Source organism: Leucopleurus acutus, assembly GCF_964270905.1.
Source record: "Leucopleurus acutus genome assembly, chromosome: 19".
NCBI lineage: Eukaryota > Metazoa > Chordata > Mammalia > Artiodactyla > Delphinidae > Leucopleurus > Leucopleurus acutus.
Window position 1 is genome coordinate 58,298,564 of NC_139161.1, and position 13,499 is coordinate 58,312,062.

A 13,499-nucleotide genomic window follows, 5' to 3' on the forward strand; every position below is an offset into this window, starting at 1 on the left:
GGGGTACGCCAGGGGCCCGGGAAGCTCGGCCAGCGGAGGGAGTCGGCCTCCCAGCCTCCGGAAGGAGGAGGAGCCGCAGCAGCCTCAGCCGCGGTCGCCGGGCCGGGGGGTGGGGGGGCGGAGGAGAGGGGTTGAATCAAAATGGCGGCCGAGGTGGCGAAGCAGCAGCGGCGGCGGCGGCGGCGGCTGGAGTGAGCGCCCGGCTCGCCGCGCCGACCAGGGCCCGGGCAGGGCCGCGCGCGAGGCCGCGTCCTGCCCCTCAGGCCCGGGGCCGCGTCGGCCGCCGCGCTTCGTCCGCTCCCGGTGAGTAGGCCCGGCGCCCGCAGTCCGGCCTCCGGGCCCCCGCTAGCCCGGGGCCGCCGAGGGCTCCGGGGCACCAGCCGCGGGGGAGGCTTGAAAGGCCGGCGAGGGGCGTCGCGGGCCCGGCGGCTCGGGACCCGCCCAGCCGCCGGCCTCTTGCCCTCGGCGGCCGGGGCGAGCCGGGCGCGGCGGGGAGCGGGGCCGGGCGAGCGGGGGAGGCTTATGGAGTTTGGAGGAAGAATGGGTTGCGGCCGGGCCGGGGCGCCCAGGGTGTCCTGCGGGGAGCGGGCTGCGGGGCCCGAGGCGGGCGCGGGCCGGGGCCGCGGGTGGGGCCGGCGCAGGTGGCGGCCTGCTCTCCCTCCGGGGCGGAGTTGGTGGCTGCCCGGGAGTGTGCAAGGGGTCAGGGCGGGTGACAGCGGTGGACAAGTGCCTGAAGAGCAAACTAGTTCACCTTTGCGACCAAACCACTTGGGGTGTAATGGCGAAGGGAGGGCGGGGGAGACGGTGGAGATCGGAACCCGGTACCTTCTGCCTTTTATCGTTGCTGTTTAATGTGAATTCTCTTTTGGGGGGAGGAGGGATTCGAGAAACTGTAACTGAGAAGTCAGTCTTAGTGGCGAGGAGACTGAATTCTTCGAATTAGCCGGATTAGGTATAGTCGTGTATTAAAGGTGTGGGTGGGAATAGGTGATATTTGTGAAAAGTGTTTGCTCAGAGGGTGTCAGTTTTCTTTTACCGATGTTGCATGCTACAGTGCCGCTTCTCAGAGTTTCCCTTGGAGAGCAGAGGTGTGGGTGATTCTAATCTGTGGGATTAGTGTTTTCACCTGCATCAGATTTGCTTCCCTAAGTATATCCTAATTGTACTGAAATTTACATTCCTTGCGTGCACCTTGGTGAGGCGGTGACTCGAGGCGGAACGTTGCGTAAAGAGCAACAGGCCTGGGATTTTAAAATGCCTACAAATATTCATTCATTCGTTCAACATGTCGTGATCAATAACTGCTGCTGATAGGTCACATGTGACTCTCTCTTGGATAACTGAAGAGTTGATGGCATTATTTAATTTTTAATAGTTTTTGAAAATGTTTTGATGTATCCTTTCGTAAAGATATTTATTGGCAGAACTAACTTGCCCGATCTCAGGAGCAGACCAATTTTAGAATATTATTTAGACATGGGTGAAGATTACAGAAGAAATAAGCAAGTTGTTGCAGAAAGGAACATTGTCTTTATTTTCTCATTCTGTTAAAATCCAGTGGAGGTTTATTTATTTATTTTAATATTTATAGTACACAGTTGCTTTGCCTTGCTTTAAGCACACCTGTTAATGGAAATCAAGGTTAACACACACATGTATATAAATAATATGCACATACATACATAAAGATGTGATTGCTTGCAGTACCAAAATACTCTTTCCTTTTACAAAAGGCTTGCCATATGTTGGACTCCTACCCCAGAGAAAATACAATACAAAGAGTCCTGATTCCTCCTTTAACTGTGTCGTTTTGGAACATGATCAGTCTTTTTCTGCTTGTTTCCTCATCTATGATAGCAGGAAAACATCTCTCCTAAGTTGCTGTTGTGAGCCTAAAAGAGCTGTTATGAAATTGCTTTACAGAGATCGTAAAGGTTATATTTCTGTGCCAGAGTAACAGCTCCCTCTTCTCTCCTGAAATGCTTTAACTACACATCTCCTCTCATGGCATTTACACTTTCTACCTTGTATTTAGGTACGTACCTGTTTTATCTCCTATTGAGGAGCAGGATGGGCCCTTCTCTGACTTTATCTTGAAGGCACTGCCTAGGATATTGACACTGCAAATGTTTATTGAACGAATAAACATTGTATTCTAATTAGGGAAATGTGTTCACATTACAGCTTACCAAATACATCTGCTAACCTGCTGTGACATATTTATATAGGTGTGATTTTCTCCATGATCTATGAGGAATAAATTTTTTAAAAAATAAATTTATTTATTTATTTATTTTTGGCTGCATTGATTGGGTCTTTGCTGCTGCGCGCCGGGCTTTCTCTAGTTACGGCGAGCCAGGGCTACTATTTTTTCTTTTTTTTTCGTTGCGGTACGCGCAGGCTCAGCGGCCATGGCTCACGGGCCCAGCCGTTCCGCGGCCATGTGGGATCTTCCTTGACCGGGGCACGAACCCGTGTCCCCTGCGTCGGCAGGCGGACGCTCAACCACTGCGCCGCCGGCGAGGGAAGGCCGCGGGGGCTACTCTTCGTTGCGGTGAGCGGGCTTCTCATGGTGTTCGCTTCTCTTGTTGTGGAGCACGGGCTCTAGGCGCACGGGCTTCAGTAGTTGTGGCTCACAGGCTCAGTAGCTGTGGCTTGCGGGCTCTAGAGCGCAGGCTCAGCAGTTGTGGCGCACGGGCTTAGTTGCTCCGCGGCATGTGGGATCTTCCTGGATGAGGGCTCGAACCCGTGTCGCCTGCATTGGCAGGCAGATTTTTAACGACCATGCCACCAGGGAAGCCCAGGAATATTTTTAACTGGGTGTCTTGTTGGATTTAATCATGTGTAAAATTTAAGAATTTGCCCTGCCCACATAATTTTTTAAAACACAGAATGCTCAAAATTAACTTTCTTTGAATTTGAGTAAAATTTGTCCCAAGGCCAAGCATATTTGTATTAATCAAGTTATTTTTAAGCTTTTTTTTTTTTTTTTTTTTGTAAATTTTGTGAAGTGGGAGATTGTCTTGCCATTGTTATCTGCAGGAGAAAAGCAGAGGCCTTTCAATATGCCAGGGATTGATGTAGGTAAATGTCAGGCTATTTGTTTCTCAGGTTTTTTGTGTTTGTTTTGTTGTTCAGTTTTAACTGTATTTGGTGACCTGTCTTAATTGCAATTTCAAATTCTTAACTGATGCCTGAGAATGGTAGAGATCTCAAATACTTAGTTACTTCCTTGTGTTCATTTACTTCAGAGACTGGATTTACTGGAGTATGGTACAAAGGTTGTCAGGGTTTATTATGTCTGGACTTATCTGTTGGTGTGTAGTTCATTCACTTGTTCAACCAGTGTGGCTTGCCTTATGTTTACAGCATGTTACTAAATTCTATAAAAGTATAAAGTTGACCAGATCAGTTACATGCACAAAGAACTCAGTCTGTAGATTGATACTTTGTCCTTTTCAGGTTTAATGTTGCAAAAGTACATTTAGATAGAATATTATCATTATGTTTCCTCCTAGGAGCCATGCATCCCCACAGCCTCATACTCCTTGACAGTCAGGTCTAGAGCTGCCCATTCCAGCCTCCTCTGACTTTAAGCCCAGCTTCTTCTCCTGATCAGTCCAGCTCGGGGTGACTTGGCGTCTCCTGTCATGCTGCCCTGTCCCTTTAATTGTCTTATTGATTTAGTATTTTTATTTTATGGCTGTTTAATTTCCCTGGTATTTATGGCCTATTTTACCCCAACTAAATTGTGAGGATCTCTGAAGAGCAAAGGTCTCACATTTCTTTGAGTTTCTCAGTGCACCTGGTTTGAAGCCATGCCAGTATTGCTGCTCAAAAAAGTTTGAGAATTCTATCTTAATAAATAGCAATTTAATAAAGAGTATCAAATCTTGTGTTAGATACCCCTAAAAAAAAAAAAAGAAAACATTGGTTTTCTATCAGGACTCCTTAGGAGTATTGAAAAGCTATGAAAGCTTCTGTCATGTAGCAATAACTGTATGTAGAGCATCTGTTTTTTATTTTGGTATTATTGTGGTGGTGGTTTTCCATGAACATTTTTACTGTTCTACCATTTTTTTCTACCCCAGAAGCTTGTAAGCTTGTGTGGTAAAAATATTACTTGGATTGTTTTCAGATACATATTTTTTTGGGGGGGGGCGCTCCTCTTTGCATGTGAAAATGAGACCATACAAAGACATAAGAATGTTCCTGGGGAGCTCTTCAGTTTGATTCTTCCATGTGTGCTGCTGTTACTTTTATTTAATAATCTCAAAGACAAATCTAAATTGGTTAAAATAAAATGCTCATAATTTATAGAGTTACAGAATGTAGAGTCATGTAGATTATCTAGTCTTACTTGTTTTACTGGTGAATAAACTGAGGGTCACTGAATTGAAGGGGTCTGGCCTAAATTGTTACTGTTGGCCAGTAGCAGAATCCAGTCTTCTGCCTTCCAGGGTAGCTCCTTCTGGGACACCATATCATCCATGGGATGAGTCAATGTGATGATTGACTACTACTTAAAACAAAAATTGGGGTGGGTGGGAAATGAGTGCTCAGTCACTCAGCTTAGATATTGAATTTAGGTACTCCCCCTAACTCTACATTTCTGCAGTGAAAATGTAGCTTGAAAAAACTTGGTATTGATCTGCATTAGTAACATGATCACCGGGAATTATGTTTCATTTTTTTTTGTATATGTTTCATTTTTAATCTGCTATGATGATTAAAAATGAAATGACAGTACCTTCTGTCTTCTTAAACAGAAATGTCTTTAAGGTTATCTGGACCTACTGATGTTTCATGGAATTTAAGTGTTACAGTGATGGAAATTTTATTATGCCAATGGTTAGGTACCTCTGAGATACAAATAGATAGGTTAAATTATTTTATATATTAGTTATTGCTTGCTTCACTTACTCTCAAACTTCTGGACTTTTTTTTTTAAAGTGTGAGAAACTTCAATTGTTATATGAAAGCTTAGATAAATAGCGTAAACATGAACTATCTTTTTAATGCCGTGTTGAAAAGCTCATATAGAATGTCAATTTTCGATAGGTACTCATGCCATAAAATTTGTTTTAAAGGAAAAGGTGTAGTATTCTTTTTAAACTAATGTCCTCACATGAATACTGAAGCATGGCATGTGTGTTCTTTTAATAAATTTTATTTATTTTTTTATTTACATTTGGCTGCGTTGGGTCTTCGTTGCTGCGCATGGGCTTTCTCTAGTTGCCGCGCGCGGGGGCTACTCTTTATTGCGGTGCGCGGGCTTCTCATTGCGGTGGCTTCTCTTGTTGCGGAGCACGGGCTCTAGGCTTGTGGGCTCAGTAGTTGTGGCGCACGGGCTTAGCTGCTCTGCGGCACGTGGGATCTTCCTGGACCAGGGCTCGAAACCACGTCCCCTGCATTGGCAGGCTGATTCTTTACCACTGTGCCACCAGGGAAGTCCCATAGCATGTTTTTTTATTCCACTTGGGCTATTAAATAATATGCCTCTTTTGTGTTGCATTAAGAAGGGTTGTTTTTTTCCCATACTGTGCTCTTTTCTGGAATGCTATTTCCCTACCTTACTTTTCTAAACTCTACCGCACCTACATACTGCCTATTTTTTGAGGGGTTTTGAGCACATATCACTTCATCCAGGAAGTCAGTCTCCCTCCTCCTCCCTCTTCTCTGAAGAAAAGTGTTTTATGGTCTGGAAATTCTTAATGCCTCACTTACGCCTCTGCTATAACGTCATAGTTATTTATGTGCATGCCCGTTTAGTCCCCACTAGACCATAAGCCCATTGTGGGCATGTCTGTGTCTCAGTTAATTTTTGATCCTTCCCCTGCCCCCACTCCCAGAATAACACTCTGTCCCCAGGAATGGTGTAGTAGAAATTTGTTGAATGCATAAAAAGCAGCCCAGCTGCTTGGTGCAGCTGTGGAAGCCGACGGATACACATGTGGGAACTTGATGGTGAGTAGTTTTTGGAAATAAAAAAACAGGTAGAAATTCACCAGTGTCAGTGAGATAAAATGTCTGTTATCAGTGAATTATTATTTTCGTTTGTTTGTTTGTTTTTGATTTGTTTTGTTTTTTGCAGTACAAGGGCCTCTCACTGTTGTGGCCTCTCCCGTTGAGGAGCACAGGCTCCAGACGCACAGGCTCAGCGGCCATGGCTCGCAGGCCCAGCCGCTCCGCGGCATGTGGGATCTTCCCGGACCGGGGCACGAACCCGTGTCCCCTGCATCGGCAGGCGGACTCTCAACCACTGCGCCACCAGGGAAACCTTGTTATCAGTGAATTATTAAAGCATTTCTTTAAAAAAGTATTTCTCTCAGTTCACTGGGATTTTTGGGAGAAAGAGAAAGTAAGCACAGAATCAGTTCATCTCAGATTATTTGTATTTCAGGTAATATTAGAACAAAAATGTGTTAATTTATATATGCAGGGAACTTTGGAGTTCAGTGCTAGGGAAAAAATGTGAATTAGGAATAGTTTATAGGATTATTATAAAATCCCTTTGGAGGGATCCCTTTGAAAGCATAGTACTTGATTAGTTTTATATCAAAAATTAAATTTTTGAGTAGATTAGTCAAGAACAAAGGAAGAGAAAAGTTAAGATTACCAAATTATTTTGATCCCCGCCCCCCGCCGGCAGTTTCTGCTTGAGGAATCAAGTTTGGAGTGTTTTTCTGTTTTTTTTTTCTTCGTTACACATAAACTGAAATTAAACCAGAATAAATTGAGGTTACATTTTTTTAGGAAAATTTGACTAAGTTGTTAGGAGGGCCATAACCTTTATGGTTACAGATTGCCTCCCCCCTCCCCCATACTTTATTTAACTGATAGGCTCTTTTCTTGACATTTTTGTTGTCATACACAGTTTAGCATCAGAGTAATCTGGTTTCGGCAGTTCATTTCCCTTGGCAATAGCACAGGGATTTGTATAATTTTGAAATGTTTTAAGTAGTAATCATCATGCCTTTGAACTCCTGTTCAAAGACATTTAACTTTGTATTACTTTTGATTAAGTTCTTTTAATTCAGTTTTGAATAATGATAACTTTTAAGTATTTGGAATGAAATCAAAACTTGTGCTTTCTAGGAGTTACAGCCTAAAATATACACAGTGTAAATATACCAGAAGTAGGGAGTGTGTAGTCCATTAACTGTGTGTGTGTTTGTGTGTGAGTGTGAGAGAATGGGAGGAGCGAAGGGGGAGGGCATCAACTGAGCAGGAGGGGAGGGTGGAGGAAGTTACTCCCTATTTACACAAAACCATTTTGATGAGTGAAGGGGGTATGTTAGTTTGAAATCTTTACTTGTCTTTTATTTATTATAAGTAATACATTATTTTACGGAAGTACAATATGGAAGTATATAAAGAAATTGAAGCACCACTTCCTAGATGTAACTTGCTAAGTGTTGTGTATTCGTTCAGGTTTTTTTTTTTTCTGTGTGTATGTAATTTTCTGTATTATGGGACCATGATATGCTGTTCTTGTGTATACTGCTGTTCCATGTTGGTATTTTTAGAGCTACTTGTATCATTAACAGTTACATAGTATTCCACTTATAAAAAGAAAACACTATAATTTGTTTAATTAGTTTCCAGCCAGTACTGTTTTGTCAGAAAAACAAAGCTGTAGTGAATTATTTGTGTGTGTGTGTGTGTGTGTGTGTGTGTGTGTGTATTTATTTTGTATATTTATGCAAGCAGCTCTGTAGCATAGATTTCTGAAGTAGTGTTGCAGATATATGAATAGTGTAGATCTGGATGGATATTGTCACAGTGTATGGGTATGCCCCAGACCCTGGCCAGTACTGGATATTGCACATTAAAGCATTTTGCCAATTTAAGAAGTGGAAAAAGGGACTTCCCTGGTGGCACAGTGGTTAAGAATCTGCCTGCCAGTGCAGGGGACACGGGTTTGATCCCTGGACCAGGAAGATCCCACATGCCAGGGAGCAGCTAAGCCCGTGCGCCACAACTACTGAGCCTGTGCTCTGGAGCCCATGAGCCTCAACTACTGAAGCCCGAGCGCCTAGAGCCCATGCTGCACAACAAGAGAAGTCACCGCAGTGAGAAGACCATGTACTGCAACGAAGAGTAGCCCCCGATCGCCGCAACTAGAGAAAGCCCACGCACAGCAACGAAGACCCAATACGGCCAAAAAATAAATTAATTTAAAAAAAAAGTGGAAAAAAAAAAGTGATTCTGACTGGCCTTTATCAATCACTACTGACGCTGAACATTTTTTAATGAAGGGAGTTGTATTTCTTTCAGAAATTATCTACTTTTGTTCTTTGGTTATTTTTTTGATGGGATTGGTGTTTTTCAGATTGATTTGAAGAGCTGTTTACGTATTAGGGTATTCACTTTTTACATATGTGCACATCCCCCTACCCCCCAGCTGTTCTTTTGTAGTATTATGTAGTCAGATATATCCAACTGGGACTGTGCTGGCTATGTGACCTTGGGCAGATTACTTAACCTCTCTAAGCCTTAATTTCCTTATTTGTAGAATGGAAATAGAGATAATGTAAATAACATTTAGCATAGTGGCTGGCACACGGTAAGTAAAAATTCTAAATGTTAGCTGTTTTCATTATTGGTCTATATATGGCTTCTGAGTTACATGCTCTGCTTAGACCTTCCTTAGTCTAAAGTTTAAAATATTCATCCATCTATTAAACTGAAAAAGCAAAGTGAGGAATATTAAGTATAGTATGCTACTGCTTGTTTTAAAGAGGAAAAATAATGTGTACATATTCGCTTTTATATCAGAATATTTCTGAAACAAAACTTAAGAAACTGGTATTCCTTGTTGCTTGCTGTAGGATGGAGAACTGAGAGGCACATGAGTGAGAAACTTGATTGTATACCTTGACTGTATTTTTTTTTTTTTTTTTTTGGCTGCGTTGGGTCTTTGTTGCTGTGTGCAGGCTTTCTCTAGCTTCTGAGATTGGGGGCTACTCTTCGTTGCGTTGTGCTGGTTTTTCATTGCGGTGGCTTCTCTTGTTGCGGAGCATGGGCTCTAGGCGCATGGGCTTCAGTAGTTGTGGCACGCGGGTTCAGTAGTTGTGGCTCACAGGCTCAAGAGTGCAGGCTCAGTAGTTGTGGTGCATGGGCTTAGTTGCTCTGCCACATGTGGGATCTTCCTGGACCAGGGCTCGAAGCCGTGTCCCTTGCATTGGCAGGCGGATTCTTAACCACTGTGCCCCCAGGGAAGTCCCTTGATTGTATTTTTAAAACAAAGAAGTCTTTAGATTTTAATTTTTAATTTTATTATTTTTTTTTTGCTTTGCCTTCCTTTCTTTTCCTTTTTTTAAACTTCTAATTTTTGGGGTCCATCTGGAATTCATTTCTAGTATAGGACATGAGGTAGACATATATTTTGGGGGGATAGAGGTGTGTATGTTTTTTCCCCTGAAATAACCAGTTGTTTCAGCACCATTTGGTGAATAATCCAGCCTTTGCCCCAGTTACCAGATTTGCACCTTTTATCAGTTTACTAAATATGTTTGGAACAGTTTCTAATCTGTTATGTTTTCTTGATATATGTTATCATATTCTTTAAATTACTGTTGTTGTATAATTTTGATACTAGTAGGGTTAGTCATCTGTTCATTACTCTTTTTTTTTTTTTCAGACTTTGGCAATTCTGGTGTATGTATTCTTCTGGATGAACTTTAGAATCATTCTGTGAGGTTCAAAAAGAAATCTTGCTGAGATTTTTATGGGGAATACTGAATAGTGATTGGCAATATTGAATTCATAGGTTAATTTTAGGAAAATTGACACCTTTGTGTACTTCCTATCCTTTTTTTCAAACAGACTTTTATGTTCTTCAGTAGATTTTCAAACTTTCCTTCAAATAAGTTCTGCACATTTCTTGTTTCTTTTCTCCAACAAATATAGTAGGGAATCAAACAGGGAGTTTATATTCTAGTGGGGGAAGCCAGTTTAAGTAAAACAAACGAGTGCATTTCAGATTATGATTGATCTATAGAAGAACAAAAAGGGTAACTGGAGGGTGGCTGGGAAAGGCCCTTATGAGAAGATGGCATTTGAACTGAGACCTAATTTTGAGGAGTCCTTGGCCCCAAGGGTGAGCCAGGAAGAGCATTCCAGGCAGAGAGTAAAGGACAAAGGCCTGAGTCAAGGAAGGACCTGGCCCTGGGTGAGGGAGCTGGAAGGAAGCTCCTTGTGGCCTCCTGAGCAGTTGTGGGGGCGGGTGGGAGCCCCTGGGCCACAGTGAGGAGTTCAGATTCTGTTTGAAGTGCGTGGCAGCTCCGGAGGAGTCTTGAGCAGAAGAGTGATGTGTTCTGATTTATGGTTTAAAAAACATTTGGCTTTTTGAGTGGAGAAAGTATTGAAGTGGGAAGTCCAATTAGGAGTTTCTTGCAGCAAGAGATGAGGATGGGGGTAGTCAAGATGGAGAAGCAGGAGGCTTGGGGGCGGGGCATGGAAGGAAGGCTAGGACTTGCTGTTGGAATGGGTGTGTTGAGAGCTAAGAACGCTTAGGTGCTGGGGAGGCCGTGTGTGCAAAGAAGAGATGGTCCCTGCCCTCAGAGGTCTCTGATGGTTTTGTTTATTATTATTATTATTGTATAGAATTCAGTACCTTTTAAGTCAGTTGCTTTTTTTCTACTTTATTTTGGTATATACCTTAGAAGTAGAGTATGTTCATTAGCCTTGTTTTTTTTGCTTCCTAATCTTTAGCAGTCTCTCTTAGCAGGTCAAAGGGGAGGCAGCAAAACATGATCTTTAAGATAGCTCTGAGCTAAAAAAAATTACCTTGTAGAAGTTACTTAGCCTCTCCAGTGCCTTACTTAGGGGTAATAGTGGAACTAGTGTTTTAGGTGAGCTTGTGCACACCATGCTCTTAGTACACTGCTGGGGATGTAGCAAAGGCTCAATAAATGGTGACTTTTTGTTATTCTCCTTAGGTATTGTCATGTCTATTAATACCAAGCATCCAAATTTAAATTTTTCTTTTTTTTTTTTTTTTTTTTTTTGCAGTACGCGGGCCTCTCCCTGCTGTGGCCTCTCGCGTTGCAGAGCACAGGCTCTGGACGCACAGGCTCAGTGGCCATGGCTCACGGGCCCAGCCGCTCCGCGGCATGTGGGATCTTCCCAGACCGGGGCACGAACCCGTGTCCCCTGCATCAGCAGGCGGACTCTCACCACTGCGCCACCAGGGAAGCCCAAAGTTAAAATTTTTCTGATCTCAATACCCTGTTCTTTGTGTTGATGGTGGAGAGGGTTGGTAAATAGTTGTCCTTTTTTTTTTTTTTTTTTAAGTCTTTATTGAATTTGTTTCAGTATTGCCTCTGTTTCATGCTTTGGTTTTTTGGCTGCGAGGCATGTGGGATCCCAGCTCCCCGACCAGGGATCAGACCCGCAACCCCCCGCACTGGAAGGCAAAGTCCCAACCACTGGACCGCCAGGGGAGTCCCAATAGTTGTCCATTTTCACTTTGAAATATATTCATTCTTATAGCTGGAGTGAATATTGCTCAATTTAGAGAATTAGGTTAGTACAGTGCCGCTGTGCCACAGGGTTCTCAGTCATCTGCCTGCTGCCGTCTGCCTGCTGCTGCTGTCTTTGGAAACTTCTCCTTTCTCACCTTAGGTAGGGATAGCGTAGTGTTGTTTTCACTCAAGAATTATTTATTGAATGTCTGTATTCTTAGATTAATGAAATGATTATGCCCATATGTGTTCCTTTCACTGTCATACTTTATCGGGGGTAGGGTAGTCTAAAATGTGTTTTTCTTTAGCTCCCCTTTATCTGTCTTCTAAGTGAGATGTCATTATGTCAAAAGAGGCCACAAATAAAACACCTTGTTAATGACATTCCCCCAAAGTAACTCCTCCCCGCCCCGCAAAGGGAAGAATGCTTTAGATTATTTTACAGGAGAAATTCTGTTCCAGTTTAGCACCACTCTGATCTCATACAAATTACAGAATTCACTTGGATGGTTCTAGCCTCTGTATCCTCTCCTGGAGGCTGGACCCCGAGATAGGCTCAGATGGGCTTTCTCCAAACCTTCGCCAACCCAGAGACTCTTAGGTGGTTGGGATATCCCAGGGGGTGGTCCTTAGCCTCTCCCTGTCTCCTGGGCTTTTGGAGTTGGACTAGAGCTGAACTGCTTTGTGAGAATTAATGAGACCCGATTTGCCTCAGTTTAGTATCCAGTGTTTGGCACCTGCAGTGTCATAGAGGCCATTCTCGTATGCCATACTTTTGTATCGAAAAGTATTATTTGGTCATTTAAAAGAAAATTGAATTGTGTCCTTTTCCTGCTTTGGTGAAATGTGGATTTCACCTCTGTTGTGACCCTTGGTGGAGTCATTCTTGGTCATCTAAAGAGGCGTCTGTAGTCCTTCCACAGCGAAGTATATTTTTAGCTCTTTTTCCAAGACAGCTTAGGCCACCTTGAAAACCTATCCAAGTACATTTTGATTATGCAGAGATTGTAGGCCAAAAGCCAGGAGTTCCTGGGGAGAAAGGATTTGTTTTTTTTGTTTTATTGGTGTTTTTTTTTTTAGGATTGCATTTGAAATATTGTTTTGCAAGATAAGTTTCCTGTTGAGTAAATTTGTGTGTGAGTATGTGTGTCTTTATTATGTTAATATGGGAAGATTAAAAGAGAAATTTAAATAGACTGACTTCATTTTACTGTATTTTATTACCTGTTTGCAAAACGTTGGAGGCTAGTTCTGAGTTTATCTCCAAAATTCAGATAAAATGTGTGCTCGTCACTTACAACAATGACATCTGGTTTTAGTATATTATTTTCGTCCTAGAATACAATTATATATGTTTATGATATGAGGTTGTTGCACATAAAACCTTGACCAGGTTTCTTAAACATTTCACAGAATTTTTATAGTCCATGAGTCAAGCATGTAACTGAGTTAATGAGTTTTGGAGCTATGAACTGAGCTTAAAATTGGAAACTGCCATTTAAGGTTTTCCCTTCCCCTTCAGCCTCCACTTTAAACCGATTCTTTTACTTCAGTTGTTTTCAAACTGTCAAGTGTTCTCTGGAGGTGTCTTGGTGAGCCAGGACTGGAGTGAGGGTCCGAGGCAGGACGGGAATGGGGAGGGGGCTGAAAAGACAGATTTAGGTTCCGCGATCTCCCTGAATCAGAGTATTTCTTCTTTGTGTATTTTATACATTTGGCTTGCATGTAAGATGTTTGAGGAAAGAAAGGGAGCTGGTTAAACAAAGGTCTGAACTGTTGGGTTGTGTCTTGTGGGTAAGTTTTTTTTGTTTTTTTTTTTGCGGTACGCGGGCCTCTCACTGCTGTGGCCTCTCCCGTTGCGGAGCACAGGCTCCGGACGCGCAGGCTCAGCGGCCATGGCTCACGGGCCCAGCCGCTCCGCGGCATGTGGGATCTTCCCGGACCGGGGCACAAACCCGCGTCCTCTGCATCAGCAGGCGGACTCTCAACCACTGCGCCACCAGGGAAGCCCTAATCTCTAGTTTTGCT

At 43.0% G+C, this 13,499-nt stretch overlaps 1 protein-coding gene across 12 annotated transcripts in view; it reads left to right on the forward strand.

Moving 5' to 3' along the window:
* NCOR1 (nuclear receptor corepressor 1) overlaps window positions 1-13,499 on the forward strand; it is a gene marked incomplete at its 3' end in the record, with an annotated part of 143,233 nt that overhangs the window by 600 nt on the left and 129,134 nt on the right. For 11 of the 12 annotated variants that reach the window (XM_082861449.1, XM_082861450.1, XM_082861456.1 and 8 more), the window contains exon 1: window positions 118-303. The exons of the other annotated variant lie outside the window; for it this stretch is intronic. Of the gene's footprint in view, window positions 1-117; window positions 304-13,499 lie in introns of those variants that run through there. 12 annotated transcript variants of the gene reach the window in all.